Consider the following 16,453-nt stretch of genomic DNA (forward strand, 5'->3'; position numbering starts at 1 on the left):
GAAAGGAACCATGCCTATCTCGGACTTGGAAGTTTTCTACGTTAGGTTTTCGGCCAAAGATTTAGATTAAGAATTTACATACTACCTGATTTTTGGCTGACACAATTTTGATAGGTGTCAATGAAACAAGAAAGACATTTGATTAGACAAAGCTCGGGCATCGAGCAAAATAAACAAAATTGACATTTCATTGTTGACTAGGTCATTTTGTCAAGGCGATGGATCCGATATTTGTTACTGGCCGAAAAAAAAGATTTTGTATAGACAGTGAACTTCAGTTTAACCAGAGGAGCTAAACGTTTTAAGAACCTTATTTTGACTTTTTAGTTTCTACTGCGTAATTTATTTAAAAATTCAACTTTTGCCGTTTCACTGGTTTTTAAATAAAACTACGCTGAATTAACTAACGATATAATATATTGTGCACTGGCGGCTGTTTTAGGGTGACAGAGACCAAAAAACAATAGAAAATCATCACCCAATTATATTGAGCGCTGCACTGAGCATTTTTTTAATAGAAAAATACCTATAACTCGACATTGATGTGTCAAGTCTAAGAAGAGGAAATGTGAATTGCTGCCATGATTCGGCAAGAAAGACTCTCCGCGTGAATTTTTCAAGTGAGTAACCCCTGAAAACTAGATGATCATAAATTGGTTTGTGCATGTTTTTTTGAGTAGTAAAATAGCGTTCAAAATAGTCTGTATTTGAATCCGAAAAATTTTGACTTCAAAAATACTATTCAACCTCGAGTTTTGTTGTATTTACTCCAACAGGAACTGCAAATTCAATAAAAAACAAAAGCTGCTGAGTTTGCTTGACTTGTGGAAAGTTATATCCGAGATTACTTTGTGAGTACACCGAATGAATCCCTGTCTATCTCGGACTTGGAAAGTTTCTACGTGAGAACTTCTGCCAAAGATTTAAGATAAGAATTTACATATTACCTGTCTTATGGCTGACACAATTTTGATAGGTGTCAAGGAAACAAGATAGACATTTGGTTAGGCAAAGCTCGGGCATCAAGCAAAATAAACAAATTGACATTTCTTTGTCGACTTGTTCCTTTTGTCCCGGAAATGGAACCGATATTTGGTACTGGCCAAAGAAAAAGTTTTATTTAGACAGCGAACTTCAGTTTAATCAGCCAAGCTAACCACTCTAAAATCCTATTTTGACTTTATAATTTCCACTGCATAATCTATTTATTAATTCAAACTCTGCCGTTTCACTTTTTTTCAATAGTACCCAGCTCAATTAACTAAAGATTTAACATTTTGTGCACTGGCGGCTGTAATATTGAGCGTTGCACTGATCAACCTTTTGCTTGAAAAGTAACTTTAACTCGAATTTGATGTATTAGGTCTAAGAAGAGGAAATGTGAATTGCTGCCAGGATTCGGCAAGAAAGACTGTCAGCGTGAAATTTTCAAGTCAGTAACCCCTAAAAATTAGATGATCATAAACTTGTTTGTGCATGTTTTTTGGATAGTAAAATAGCGTTCAAAAGAGTCTATATTTGAATTTGAAGAACTTTGTCTTCAGAAAAGTTGTTTTCAACCTCGAGTTTTTGTTGCATTTCTTCAAACAGGAATTACACTCTCAAAAAAAATTAAAAGCTGTTGAATTTGATTTTCAAAAATATGTATACTAATTGCCCGACTTGTGGAGAGTTATAACCGAGATTAACTTCGGAGTACACCGAATAGAACCCTGTCTGTCTCGGACCCGAAAAGTGTCTACGTTAGAACTTCTGCCAGAAATTTAGATTAAGAATTAACATACTACCTGATTCATGGCTGACACAATTTCGATAGGTGTCAATGAAACAAGATAGACATTTGATTAGACAAAGCTCGGGCATCGAGCAATCGAAGAAAATAAACAATATTGACATCTCTTTGTTGACTTGGTCATTTTGGCACGGCGATGGAACCGATATTTGGTACTGGCCAAAGAAAAGCTTTTATATAGACAGTGAACTTCAATTTAATCAGACGAGCTAACCACTCTAAGAACCTTTTTTGACTTTATAGTTTCTACTGCATTATATATTTGTTATTTCAGATTTTGCCGTTTTATTTCTTTTTCAGTAGAACCACGCTCAATTAGCTAAATATTTAACATATTGTGCACTGGCGGCTGTTATAGTGGTGACAGAGACCAAAAATAAATAGAAAATCATCACCCAATCATATTGAGCGTTGTACAGATCAACTTTTTAAGTTCAAAATTATCTTTATCTCGAGTTTGATATATCGTCATCCAGACCAAAAAGATGAATGGTGACTGCTGCCAGAATTTGGCAAGAAAGACCGTCAGCGTGAAATTTTTGAAGTGAGAAACCCTAAAAAATAGATTATCATATATTGGGTTGTGCATGATTTTTGGAGAATAAAACAGCATTCAAAACAGCCTGTATTTGAATTTGAAATTCTTTGACTTGAAAAAGTCCTATTCAACCTCGAGTTTTGTTTCATTTCTTCAAACATGAACTGCACCGTCAATAAAAAATAAAATCTGTTGAGTTTCAGTTTCAAAAATTTGTATACTAATTGCCCGACTTGTGGAAAGCTATATCCGAGATTACTTTGTGAGTACACCGAATGAATCCTTGTCTATCTCGGACTTGGAAAGTTTCTACGTGAGAACTTCTGCCAAAGATTTAAGATAAGAATTTACATATTACCTGTCTTATGGCTGACACAATTTTGATAGGTGTCAAGGAAACAAGATAGACATTTGGTTAGGCAAAGCTCGGGCATCAAGCAAAATAAACAAATTGACATTTCTTTGTCGACTTGTTCCTTTTGTCCCGGAAATGGAACCGATATTTGGTACTGGCCAAAGAAAAAGTTTTATTTAGACAGCGAACTTCAGTTTAATCAGCCAAGCTAACCACTCTAAAATCCTATTTTGACTTTATAATTTCCACTGCATAATCTATTTATTAATTCAAACTCTGCCGTTTCACTTTTTTTCAATAGTACCCAGCTCAATTAACTAAAGATTTAACATTTTGTGCACTGGCGGCTGTAATATTGAGCGTTGCACTGATCAACCTTTTGCTTGAAAAGTAACTTTAACTCGAATTTGATGTATTAGGTCTAAGAAGAGGAAATGTGAATTGCTGCCAGGATTCGGCAAGAAAGACTGTCAGCGTGAAATTTTCAAGTCAGTAACCCCTAAAAATTAGATGATCATAAACTTGTTTGTGCATGTTTTTTGGATAGTAAAATAGCGTTCAAAAGAGTCTATATTTGAATTTGAAGAACTTTGTCTTCAGAAAAGTTGTTTTCAACCTCGAGTTTTTGTTGCATTTCTTCAAACAGGAATTACACTCTCAAAAAAAATTAAAAGCTGTTGAATTTGATTTTCAAAAATATGTATACTAATTGCCCGACTTGTGGAGAGTTATAACCGAGATTAACTTCGGAGTACACCGAATAGAACCCTGTCTGTCTCGGACCCGAAAAGTGTCTACGTTAGAACTTCTGCCAGAAATTTAGATTAAGAATTAACATACTACCTGATTCATGGCTGACACAATTTCGATAGGTGTCAATGAAACAAGATAGACATTTGATTAGACAAAGCTCGGGCATCGAGCAATCGAAGAAAATAAACAATATTGACATCTCTTTGTTGACTTGGTCATTTTGGCACGGCGATGGAACCGATATTTGGTACTGGCCAAAGAAAAGCTTTTATATAGACAGTGAACTTCAATTTAATCAGACGAGCTAACCACTCTAAGAACCTTTTTTGACTTTATAGTTTCTACTGCATTATATATTTGTTATTTCAGATTTTGCCGTTTTATTTCTTTTTCAGTAGAACCACGCTCAATTAGCTAAATATTTAACATATTGTGCACTGGCGGCTGTTATAGTGGTGACAGAGACCAAAAATAAATAGAAAATCATCACCCAATCATATTGAGCGTTGTACAGATCAACTTTTTAAGTTCAAAATTATCTTTATCTCGAGTTTGATATATCGTCATCCAGACCAAAAAGATGAATGGTGACTGCTGCCAGAATTTGGCAAGAAAGACCGTCAGCGTGAAATTTTTGAAGTGAGAAACCCTAAAAAATAGATTATCATATATTGGGTTGTGCATGATTTTTGGAGAATAAAACAGCATTCAAAACAGCCTGTATTTGAATTTGAAATTCTTTGACTTGAAAAAGTCCTATTCAACCTCGAGTTTTGTTTCATTTCTTCAAACATGAACTGCACCGTCAATAAAAAATAAAATCTGTTGAGTTTCAGTTTCAAAAATTTGTATACTAATTGCCCGACTTGTGGAAAGCTATATCCGAGATTACTTTGTGAGTACACCGAATGAATCCTTGTCTATCTCGGACTTGGAAAGTTTCTACGTTAGAACTTCTGCCAAAAATTTAAGTTAAGAATTAACATATTATCTGAATTATGGCTGACACAATTTTGATAGGTGTCAATGAAACAAGATAGACATTTGGTTAGGCAAAGCTCGGGCATCAAGCAAAATAAACAAATTGACATTTCTTTGTCGACTTGTTCCTTTTGTCACGGAAATGGAACCGATATTTGGTACTGGCCAAAGAAAAAGTTTTATTTAGACAGCGAACTTCAACTTAATCAGACAAGCTAACCACTCTAAGATCTTATTTTGACTTTATAATTTGCACTGCATAATCTATTTATTAATTCGAACTCTGCCGTTTCACTTTTTTTCAATAGTACCCAGCTCAATTAACTAAAGATTTAATATTTTGTGCACTGGCGGCTGTAATATTGAGCGTTGCACTGATCAACTTTTTGCTTGAAAAGTAACTTTAACTCGAAATTGATGTATTAGGTCTAAGAAGAGGAAATGTGAATTGCTGCCAGAATTCGGCAAGAAAGACCGTCAGCGTGAAATTTTCAAGTGAGAAACCCTAAAAAATAGATTATCATATATTGGGTTGTGCATGATTTTTGGAGAATAAAACAGCATTTAAAACAGCCTGTATTTGAATTTGAAATTCTTTGACTTGAAAAAGTCCTATTCAACCTCGAGTTTTGTTTCATTTCTTCAAACATGAACTGCACCGTCAATAAAAAATAAAATCTGTTGAGTTTCAGTTTCAAAAATTTGTATACTAATTGCCCGACTTGTGGAAAGCTATATCCGAGATTACTTTGTGAGTACACCGAATGAATCCTTGTCTATCTCGGACTTGGAAAGTTTCTACGTTAGAACTTCCGCCAAAAATTTAAGTTAAGAATTAACATATTATCTGAATTATGGCTGACACAATTTTGATAGGTGTCAATGAAACAAGATAGACATTTGGTTAGGCAAAGCTCGGGCATCAAGCAAAATAAACAAATTGACATTTCTTTGTCGACTTGTTCCTTTTGTCACGGAAATGGAACCGATATTTGGTACTGGCCAAAGAAAAAGTTTTATTTAGACAGCGAACTTCAATTTAATCAGACAAGCTAACCACTCTAAAATCTTATTTTGACTTTATAATTTGCACTGCATAATCTATTTATTACTTCAAACTCTGCCGTTTCACTTTTTTTCAATAGTACCCAGCTCAATTAACTAAAGATTTAATATTTTGTGCACTGAAGGCTGTAATATTGAGCGTTGCACTGATCAACTTTTTGCTTGAAAAGTAACTTTAACTCGAAATTGATGTATTAGGTCTAGAAAGAGGAAATGTGAATTGCTTCCAGGATTCGGCAAGAAAGACTGTCAGCGTGAAATTTTCAAATCAGTAACCCCTAAAAATTAGATGATCATAAACTTGTTTGTGCATGTTTTTTGGATAGTAAAATAGCGTTCAAAAGAGTCTATATTTGAATTTGAAGAACTTTGTCTTCAGAAAAGTACTTTTCAACCTCGAGTTTTTGTTGTATTTCTTCAAACAGGAACTACACTCTCAAAAAAAATTAAAAGCCGTTGAATTTGATTTTCAAAAATATGTATACTAATTGCCCGACTTGTGGAGAGTTATAACCGAGATTAACTTCGGAGTACACCGAATAGAACCCTGTCTGTCTCGGACCCGGAAATTGTCTACGTTAGAACTTCTGCCAGAGTTTTAGATTAAGAATTAACATACTACCTGATTCATGGCTGACACAATTTTGATAGGTGTCAATGAAACAAGATAGACATTTGATTAAACAAAGCTCGGGCATCGAGCAATCGAAGAAAATAAACAATATTGACATCTCTTTGTTGACTTGGTCATTTTGGCACGGCGATGGAACCGATATTTGGTACTAGCCAAAGAAAAGCTTTTATATAGACAGTGGACTTCAATTTAATCAGACGAGCTAACCACTCTAAGAACCTTTTTTGACTTTATAGTTTCTACTGCATTATATATTTGTTATTTCAGATTTTTCCGTTTTATTTCTTTAGTTTTATTTCAGTAGTACCACGCTCAATTAGCTAAATATTTAACATATTGTGCACTGGCGGCTGTTATAGTGGTGACAGAGACCAAAAATAAATAGAAAATCATCACCCAATCATATTGAGCGTTGTACTGATCAACTTTTTAAATTGAAAATTATCTTTATCTCGAGTTTGATATATCGTCATCCAGACCAAAAAGATGAATGGTGAATTGCTGCCAGAATTCGGTAAGAAAGACCGTCAGCGTGAAATTTTCAAGTGAGAAACCCTAAAAAACAGATTATCATATATTGGGTTGTGCATGTTTTTTGGAGAGTAAAATAGCATTCAAAACAGTCTGTATTTGAATTTGAAATTCTTTGACTTGAAAAAAGTCCTATTCAGCCTCGAGTTTTGTTTCATTTCTTCGAACATGAACTGCACCGTCAATAAAATATAAAATCTGTTGTGTTTCAGTTTCAAAAATTTGTATACTAATTACCCGACTTGTGGAAAGCTATATCCGAGATTACATTCGACGTACACCGAATGAAACCATGTCTATCTCGGACTCGAAAAGTGTCTACGTTAGGACTTCCGCGAAAAAAAAAGATAATGAATTAAAATTTTACCTTGATTTATTATTGACACACTTTTGATTGATATCAAGGAAACAAGATCGACATTTGATTTAAAAAAAGCTCGGGCATCGAGCAAAAAAACAAAACTGAATTGTCTTTGTTGACTTGGTCAATTTACCATGGCGATAGGACCGATATTTGTAATGGCCAAAGAAAAAACTTTACTTAGACAGTGAACTTCAATTGAACAATACGAGGTAAACACACTAAGGACCTTATTTTAACTTTATAAATTGTGCTGCATAATCTACTTATTAATTCAAATTCTTCCTTTCACTATTTTTTTCATCATTACCACGCTTGATTAACTGAAGATATATTTAAGTGTGCACGGGCGGTTGTCTAGTGGCGAAACCGATTAAAAATAAATAGAAAACCACCAGCAATTATATTGAGCGTTTTACTGATTTCACAAAATACAATCTTGCTTGAAAATTTATTCAACTCGAATTTGATGTATCAACATCAAGACCAGGAAGAGGAAGGTGAATTGCTGCCGGGACAGGGGAAGCAAAGCTGTCATCGTGAAGTTTTCAAGTGATTACCCCTGAAAATTAGATACCAAAAATAGGTTGTGCATGTCTTTTGGAGAGTGAATTAGCGTTCAAAACAGTCTGTATTTGAATTTGAAATTCTTTGACTTCAAAAAGTCCTATTCAACCTCGAGTTTTGTTTCACTTCTTCGAACATGAACTGCACCGTCAATAAAATATAAAACCTGTTGAGCTTCAGTTTCAAAAATTTGTATACTAATTGCCCGACTTGTGGAAAGCTATATCCGAGATTACATTCGACGTACTTCGAATGAAACCATGTCTATCTCGGACTCGAAAAGTTTCTACGTTAGGAATTCCGCGAAAAAATAAGATTATGAATTAAAATTTACCTTGTTTTATTATTGACAAATTTTTGATAGATGTCAAGGAAACAAGATCGACAATTGATTTAAAAAAGCTCGGGCATCAAGCAAAAAAACAAAACTGAATTCTCTTTGTTGACTTGGTTAATTTACCATGGCGATAGAACCGATCTTTGGTAATGGCCAAAGAAAATATTTTACTTAGACAGTGAACTTCAATTTAACAATACGAGCTAAACACACTAAGGACCTTATTTTAACTTTATAAATTGTGCTGCATAATCTATTTATTAATTCAAATTCTTCCGTTCATTTTTTTTTCATTATTACCACGCTTGATTAACTGAAGAAATGTGCACGGGCGGTTGTCTAGTGGCGACACGATTAAAAATAAATAGAAAACCACCAGCAATTATATTGAGCGTTTTACTGATTTCACAAAAAAACAATTTTGCTTGAAAATTTATTTAACTCGAGTTTGATGTATCAACATCAAGACCAGGAAGAGGACGGTGAATTGCTGCCGGGACCTGCCAAGCAAAGCTGTCATCGTGAAGTTTTCAAGTGAATACCCCTGAAAATTAGATACCAAAAATGGGTCGAGCATGTTTTTTGGATAGTAAAATAGCGTTCATAACCATCTGTATTTGACGTTGAGAAACTTTGATATTGAAAAATCACTATTCAATCTCGAGTTTTGTTTTATTTCTTCAAACAGGAAATACACCGCCAATAAAATTTAAAAACCATTTGAGTGTCAAAAAGATGCATACACTTTGCGCGACTTGTGGAAAATTATATCCGAGATTACCGCGGGAGTATACCGAGTGAAATCGTTTCTATCTCGGATTCGGAAGGCGTCTATGTTAGAACTATTGGACAAGATTTTGTTTATAAATATAAATATTATCGGGTTTATGACTGACAAAATTTGATAGGTGTCAAGAAAACAAAATAGAAATTTGATTAGACAAACTCGGGCTTTGAACAGTATAAAAAAATTGACTTATCATTGTTGACTTGGTTAATTCACCGCGGTGATCGAACCATTATTTGGTACAGGCAAAAGAAAAGATATTAGTCAAACAATGAATGTTTAATTAACCAGATGAGCTAACCACTCTAAGAACCTTATTTTGACTTTATAATTTCTACTGCACAATACATTTATTAATTCAGATTTTGCCATTTCACTTCTTTTTCAACAGTACCACGCTTAATTATCTAAAGATATACTATATTGTGCACGGGCGGCTGTAATAGCTGTGACAGAGATCAAAAGTAAATAGAAAATCATTCCCCAATCATATTGAGCGTTGTACTGATCAATATTTTTGCTTGAAAAATATTCCTAATTCGAATTTGATGTATCAACACCAAGACCAAGAAAAGCAATTGTGAATTGCTGCCAAGGTTTGGCAAGAAAGACCGTCAGCTGAAATTTTCAAGTGAATAAACCCTAAAAATTACATTACCATAATTGGTTTGTGCATGTTTTTTTTTAATAGTAAAATAGCGTTCAAAACATTCTTTATTTGAATTCGGAATATTTTGACTTCAAAAAAGGACAATTTAAACTCGAGTTTTGTTGTATTTCATCAAACAGGAACTGCACCGTCATAAAAGATAAAAGCTGTTGAGTTTGAGTGTGAAAAATATGTATACTAATTGCTCGACTTGTGGAAAGTTATATCCGAGTTTACTTTTAGAGTACACCGAATGAATCCTTGTCTATCTCTGACTTGGAAAGTTTCTACATTTGAACTTCTGCAAAAGATTTAAGTTATGATTTAACATGTTACCTGATTTATCGCTGACACAATTTTGATAGGTGTCAATGAAACAAGATAGACATTTGATTGGACAATGCTCGGTCATCGAGCAAAATAAACGACTTGTTCATTTTGTCACGGAAATGGAACCGATACTTGGTACTGGCCAAAGAAAATATTTTATTTAGACAGTGAGCGTCAATTTAACCACACGACTTAACCACTCTAAAACCTTATTTTGACTTTATAAATTCTGCTTTATAATCTATTTATTAGTTTAAAGTCTGCCATCTATTATTTCAAATTTTGCCACTTCACTGGTTTTTTCAATAGTACCACGCTCATTTAACCAAAGATATAATATATTGTGCACTGGCAGCTGCTATAGGGTTGAAAGAGACAAAAAAACTATAGAAAACGATCATCTAATCATATTGAGCGTTGTACTGATCAACTTTTTTGCATGAAAATTAATTTAAACTCGAATTTAATGTAATAACATCAGGACCAAGAAAAAAAATTGTGAGTTGCTCACAAGATTTGGCAAGAAAGACTGTCAACTGAGATTTCCAAATGAATAAACCCTAAAAATTAGATTACCATAAATTGGGTTTTACATGTTTTTTGAATAGTAAAATAGCGTTCAAAACAGTCTGTAATTGAATTTGAAATCTTTTGACTTCAAAAAATACCCTTCAACCTCGAGTTTTGTTTCATTTCTTCGAACATGAACTGCAACGTCAATAAAATACAAGAGCTGTTGAATTTGAAAGTCGAAAATTTGTATACTAATAGCCCGACTTGTGGAAAGTTATACCCGATGTTACCTTTGGAGTACACCAAATGGAACCCTGTCTATCTCGGACTCGCAAAGTGTCTACGTTAGAACTTCCTCTAAAGTTTTAAGTTAGGAACAATTATATTACCTGATTTATGGCTGACAGAATTTTGATAGGTGTCAAGGGAACAAGATAGACATCTGATAAGACAAAGCTCGGGCATCGAGCAAAATAAACAAAGTTGATATTTCATTGTGGACATGGCCATTTTGTCACGGCGATGGTACCGATATTTGGTACACCGAATGAAACCTTGTCTGTCTTGGACTTGGAAAGTTTCTACGTTAGAACTTCTGCCAAAGATTTAAGTTAAAAATTAACATATTACCTGATTTATGGCTGACACAATTTTGATATGTGTCAATGAAACAAGATAGACATTTGCTAGACAAAGCTCGGGCATCGAGCAAAATGAACAAATTTACATTTCAATGTGGACTTGTTCATTTTGTTACGGAAATGGAACTGATATTTGGTAATGGCCAAAAAAATATTTTCTTTAGACAGTGAACTTCAATTTAACCAGACGAGCTAACCACTCTAAGGACCTTAGTTTAACTTTATAAATTGTACTGCATAATCTACTTATTAATTCAAATTCTTCCTTTCACTATTTTTTTCATTATTACCACGCTTGATTAACTGAAGAAATGTGCACGGGCGGTTGTCTAGTGGCGACACCGATTAAAAATAAATAGAAAACCACCAGCAATTATATTGAGCGTTTTACTGATTTCACAAAATACAATTTTGCTTGAAAAATTATTTAACTCGAGTTTGATGTATCAACATCAAGACCAGGAAGAGGACGGTGAATTGCTGCCGGGACCTGGCAAGCAAAGCTGTCATCGTGAAGTTTTCAAGTGAATGCCCCTGAAAATTAGATACCAAAAGTGGGTCGTGCATGTTTTTTGGATAGTAAAATAGCGTTCAAAACCATCTGACGTTCAAAACCTATTTGACGTTGAGAAACTTTGATATTGAAAAATCACTATTCAATCTCGAGTTTTGTTTTGTTTCTTCAAACAGGAAGTACACCGCCAATAAAATTTAAAAACCATTTGAGTGTCAAAAAGGTGCATACACTTTGCCCGACTTGTGGAAAATTTTATCCGAGATTACCGCGGGAGTATACCGAGTGAAATCGTTTCCATCTCGGATTCGGAAGGTGTCTATGTTAGAACTATTGGACAAGATTTTGTTTATAAATATAAATATTATCGGGTTTATGACTGACAAAATTTGATAGGTGTCAAGAAAACAAAATAGAAATTTGATTAGACAAACTCGGGCTTTGAACAGTATAAAAAATTGACTTATCATTGTTGACTTGGTTAATTCACCGCGGTGATCGAACCATTATTTGGTACAGGCAAAAGAAAAGATATTAGTCAAACAATGAATGTTTAATTAACCAGATGAGCTAACCACTCTAAGAACCTTATTTTGACTTTATAATTTCTACTGCACAATACATTTATTAATTCAGATTTTGCCATTTCACTTCTTTTTCAACAGTACCACGCTTAATTATCTAAAGATATACTATATTGTGCACGGGCGGCTGTAATAGCTGTGACAGAGATCAAAAGTAAATAGAAAATCATCCCCCAATCATATTGAGCGTTGTACTGATCAATATTTTTGCTTGAAAAATTTTCCTAATTCGAATTTGATGTATCAACACCAAGACCAAGAAAAGCAATTGTGAATTGCTGCCAATGTTTGGCAAGAAAGACCGTCAGCTGAAATTTTCAAGTGAATAAACCCTAAAAATTATATTACCATAATTGGTTTGTGCATGTTTTTTTTAATAGTAAAATAGCGTTCAAAACATTCTTTATTTGAATGCGGAATATTTTGACTTCAAAAAAGGACAATTCAACCTCGAGTTTTGTTGTATTTTATCAAACGGGAACTGCAACGTCAATAAAAAATAAAAGCTGTTGAGTTTGAGTGTAAAAAATACGTATACTAATTGCTCGACTTGTGGAAAGTTATATCCGATGTTAGTTTTGGAGTACACCGAATGAAACCATGTCTATCTCTGACTTGGAAAGTTTCTACATTTGAATTTCAGCAAAAGATTTAAGTTATGAATTTACATGTTACCTTATTTATCGCTGACACAATTTTGATAGGTGTCAAAGAAACAAGATAGACATTTGATTGGACAATGCTCGGGCATCGAGCAAAATAAACGACTTCTTCATTTTGTCACGGAAATGGAACCGATACTTGGTACTGGCCAAAGAAAATATTTTATTTAGACAGTGAGCGTCAATTTAACCACACGACTTAACCACTCTAAAACCTTATTTTGACTTTATAAATTCTACTTTATAATCCATTTATTAGTTTAAAGTCTGCCATCTATTAATTCAAATTTTGCCACTTCACTGGTTTTTTCAATAGTACCACGCTCATTTAACTAAAGATATAATATATTGTGCACTGGCAGCTGCTATAAGGTTGAAAGAGACGAAAAAACAATAGAAAACGATCATCTAATCATATTGAGCGTTGTACTGATCAACTTTTTTGCATGAAAATTAATTTAAACTCGAATTTGATGTAAGAACATCAAGACCAAGAAAAACAATTGTGAGTTGCTGACAAGATTTGGCAAGAAAGACTGTCAACTGAGATTTTCAAATGAATAAACCCTAAAAATTAGATTACCATAAATTGGGTTTTTTGAATAGTAAAATAGCGTTCAAAACAGTCTGTAATTGAATTTGAAATCTTTTGACTTCAAAAAAATACCCTTCAACCTCGAGTTTTGTTTCATTTCTTCGAACATGAACTGCAACGTCAATAAAAAAAAGCTGTTGAATTTGAGAGTCAAAAATTTGTATACTAATTGCCCGACTTGTGGAAAATTATACACGAGATTACCTTTGGAGTACACCAAATGAAACCCTGTCCATCTCGGACTCGGAAAGTGTCTACGTTAGAATTTACGCCAAAGATTTAAGTTAGGAACAATTATATTACCTGATTTATGACTGACACAATTTTGATAGGTGTCAAGGAAACAAGATAGACATCTGATAAGACAAAGCTCGGGCATCGAGCAAAATAATCAAAGTTGATTTGTCATTGTGGACATGGCCATTTTGTCACGGCGATGGCACCAATATTTGGTACACCGAATGAAACCTTGTCTGTCTCGGACTTGGAAAGTTTCTACGTTAGAATTTCTGCCAAAGATTTAAGTTAAGAATTAACATATTACCTGATTTATGGCTGACACATCTTTGATAGGTGTCAATGAAACAAGATAGACATTTGCTAGACAAAGCTCGGGCATCGAGCAAAATAAACAAATTTACATTTCATTGTGGACTTGTTCATTTTGTTGCGGAAATGGAACTGATATTTGGTAATGGCCAAAAAAAAATTTATTTGCACAATGAACTTCAATTTAATCAGACGAGCTAACCAATCTAAGAACCTTATTTTGGCTTTATAGTTTCTACTGCATAATATATTTATTAATTCATATTTTGCCGTTTCATTTCTTTTTCAATAGTACCACGCTCAATTTGCTAAAGTTTTAAAATATTGTGCACTGGCGGCTGTTATAGTGGTGACAGAGACCAAAAAAAATAGAAAATGATCAGCCAATCATATTGAGCGTTGTACTGATCAAATTTTTGAATTGAAATTTATCTTTATCTCGAGTTTGATGTATCATCATCCAGACCAAAAACAGGAATTGTGAATTGCTTCCAAAATTCGGCAAGAAAGAAGGTCAGCGTGAAATTTTCAAGTGAGAAACCCTAAAAAAAGATTATCATATATTGGGTTGTGCATGTCCTTTGGAGAGTAAAATAGCGTTCAAAACAGTCTGTATTTGAATTTGTAATTTTTTGACTTCAAAAAAGTCCTATTCAACCTCGAGTTTACTTTCATTTCTTCGAACATGAACTGTGGAGGTAACCACTCTAAGAACATTATTTTAACTTTATAAATTGTACTGCATAATCTACTTATTAATTCAAGTTCTTTTTTTCACTAGTTCTTTCATTTTTACCACGCTAAATTATTTGAAGATATAATTTATTCTCTACGGGTGGTCGTTCAGTTAAAAAATAAATGGAAAACCACCGGCAATTATATTGAGCGTTTCACTGATTTCACAAAATACAATTTTGCTTGAAAATTTATTCAACTCGAGTTTGATGTATCAACATCAAGACCAGGAAGAGGACGGTGAATTGCTGCCGGGACAGGGGAAGCAAAGCTGTCATTGTGAAGTTTTCAAGTGAATCCTCCTAAAAATTAGATACCAAAAATGGATCGTGCATGTTTTTTGGATAGCAAAATTATCATATATTAGTTGTGCATGTCCTTTGGAGAGTAAAGTAGCGTTCAAAACAGTCTGTATTTGAATTTGAAATTTTTTGACTTCAAAAAAGTCCTATTCAACCTCGAGTTTTCTTTCATTTCTTCGAACATGAACTGTGGAGATAACCACTCTAAGAACATTATTTTAACTTTATAATTTGTACTGCATAATCTACTTAGTAATTCAAGTTCTTTTTTTCACTAGATCTTTCACTTCTACCACGCTAAATTAATTGAAGATATATTTTATTTTCTACGGGTGGTCGTTCAGTTAAAGAATAAATGGAAAACCACCGGCAATTATATTGAGCGTTTTACTGATTTCACAAAATACAATTTTGCTTGAAAATTTATTTAACTCGAGTTTGATGTATCAACATCAAGACCAGGAAGAGGACGGTGGATTGCTGCCGGAACCTGGCAAGCAAAGCTGTCATTGTGAAATTTTCAACTGATTACCCCTGAAAATTAGATACCAAAATGGGTTGTGCATGTCTTTTGGAGAGTAAAATAGCGTTCAAAACAGTCTGTATTTGAATTTGAAATTCTTTGACTTCAAAAAAGTCCTATTCAACCTCGAGTTTTGTTTCATTTCTTCGAACATGAAATGCACCGTCAATAAAATATAAAATCTGTTGAGTTTCTATTTCAAAAATTTGTATACTAATTGCGCGACTTGTGGAAAGCTATATCCGAGATTACATTCGACGTACACCGAATGAAACCAGGTCTATCTCGGACTCGAAAAGTGTCTACGTTAGGACTTCCGCGAAAAAATAAATAGTGAATTAACATTTTACCTTGATTTATTATTGACAAATTTTTGATAGATGTCAAGGAAACAAGATAGACATTCTGATTAGACAAAGCTCGGGCATCGAGTCGAGCAAAAAAAAACAAAACTGAATTCTCATTGTTGACTTGTTCAATTTACCTTGGCGATAGAACCCATATTTGGTAATAGCCAAAGAAAAAATTTTGCTTAGACAGTGAATTTCAATTTAACGAGACAATCTAACCACTCTAAGGACCTTAGTTTAACTTTATAAATTGTTCTGCATAATCTACTTAATAATTCAAATTCTTCCTTTCACTATTTTTTTCATTATTACAACTCTTGATTAACTGAAGATATTTTTTAGTGTGCACGGGCGGTTGTCTAGTGGCGACACCGATTAAAAATAAGTAGAAAAACACCAGCAATTATATTGAGCGTTTTACTGATTTCACAAAATACTATTTTGCTTGAAAAGTTATTTAACTCGAGTTTAATGTATCAACATCAAGACCAGGAAGAAGACGGTGAATTGCTGCCGGGACCTGGCAAGCAAAGCTGTCATCGTAAAGTTTTCAAGTGAATACCCCTGAAAATTAGATACCAAAAATTGGTCGTGTATGTTTTTTGGATAGTAAAACAGTGTTCAAAACCATCTGTATTAGAAGTTGAGATACTTTGATATTAAAAAATCACTATTCAACCTCGAGTTTTTGTTTTATTTCTTCAAGCAGGAATACACCGCCAATAAAATTTAAAAACCATTTGAGTGTCAAAAAGATGCATACACTTTGCCCGACTTGTGGAAAATTTTATCCGAGATTACCGCG

This window comes from Convolutriloba macropyga, chromosome 11 (assembly GCF_964194025.1).
Source record: "Convolutriloba macropyga chromosome 11, txConMacr16.3, whole genome shotgun sequence".
NCBI classification, from domain to species: domain Eukaryota; kingdom Metazoa; phylum Xenacoelomorpha; order Acoela; family Convolutidae; genus Convolutriloba; species Convolutriloba macropyga.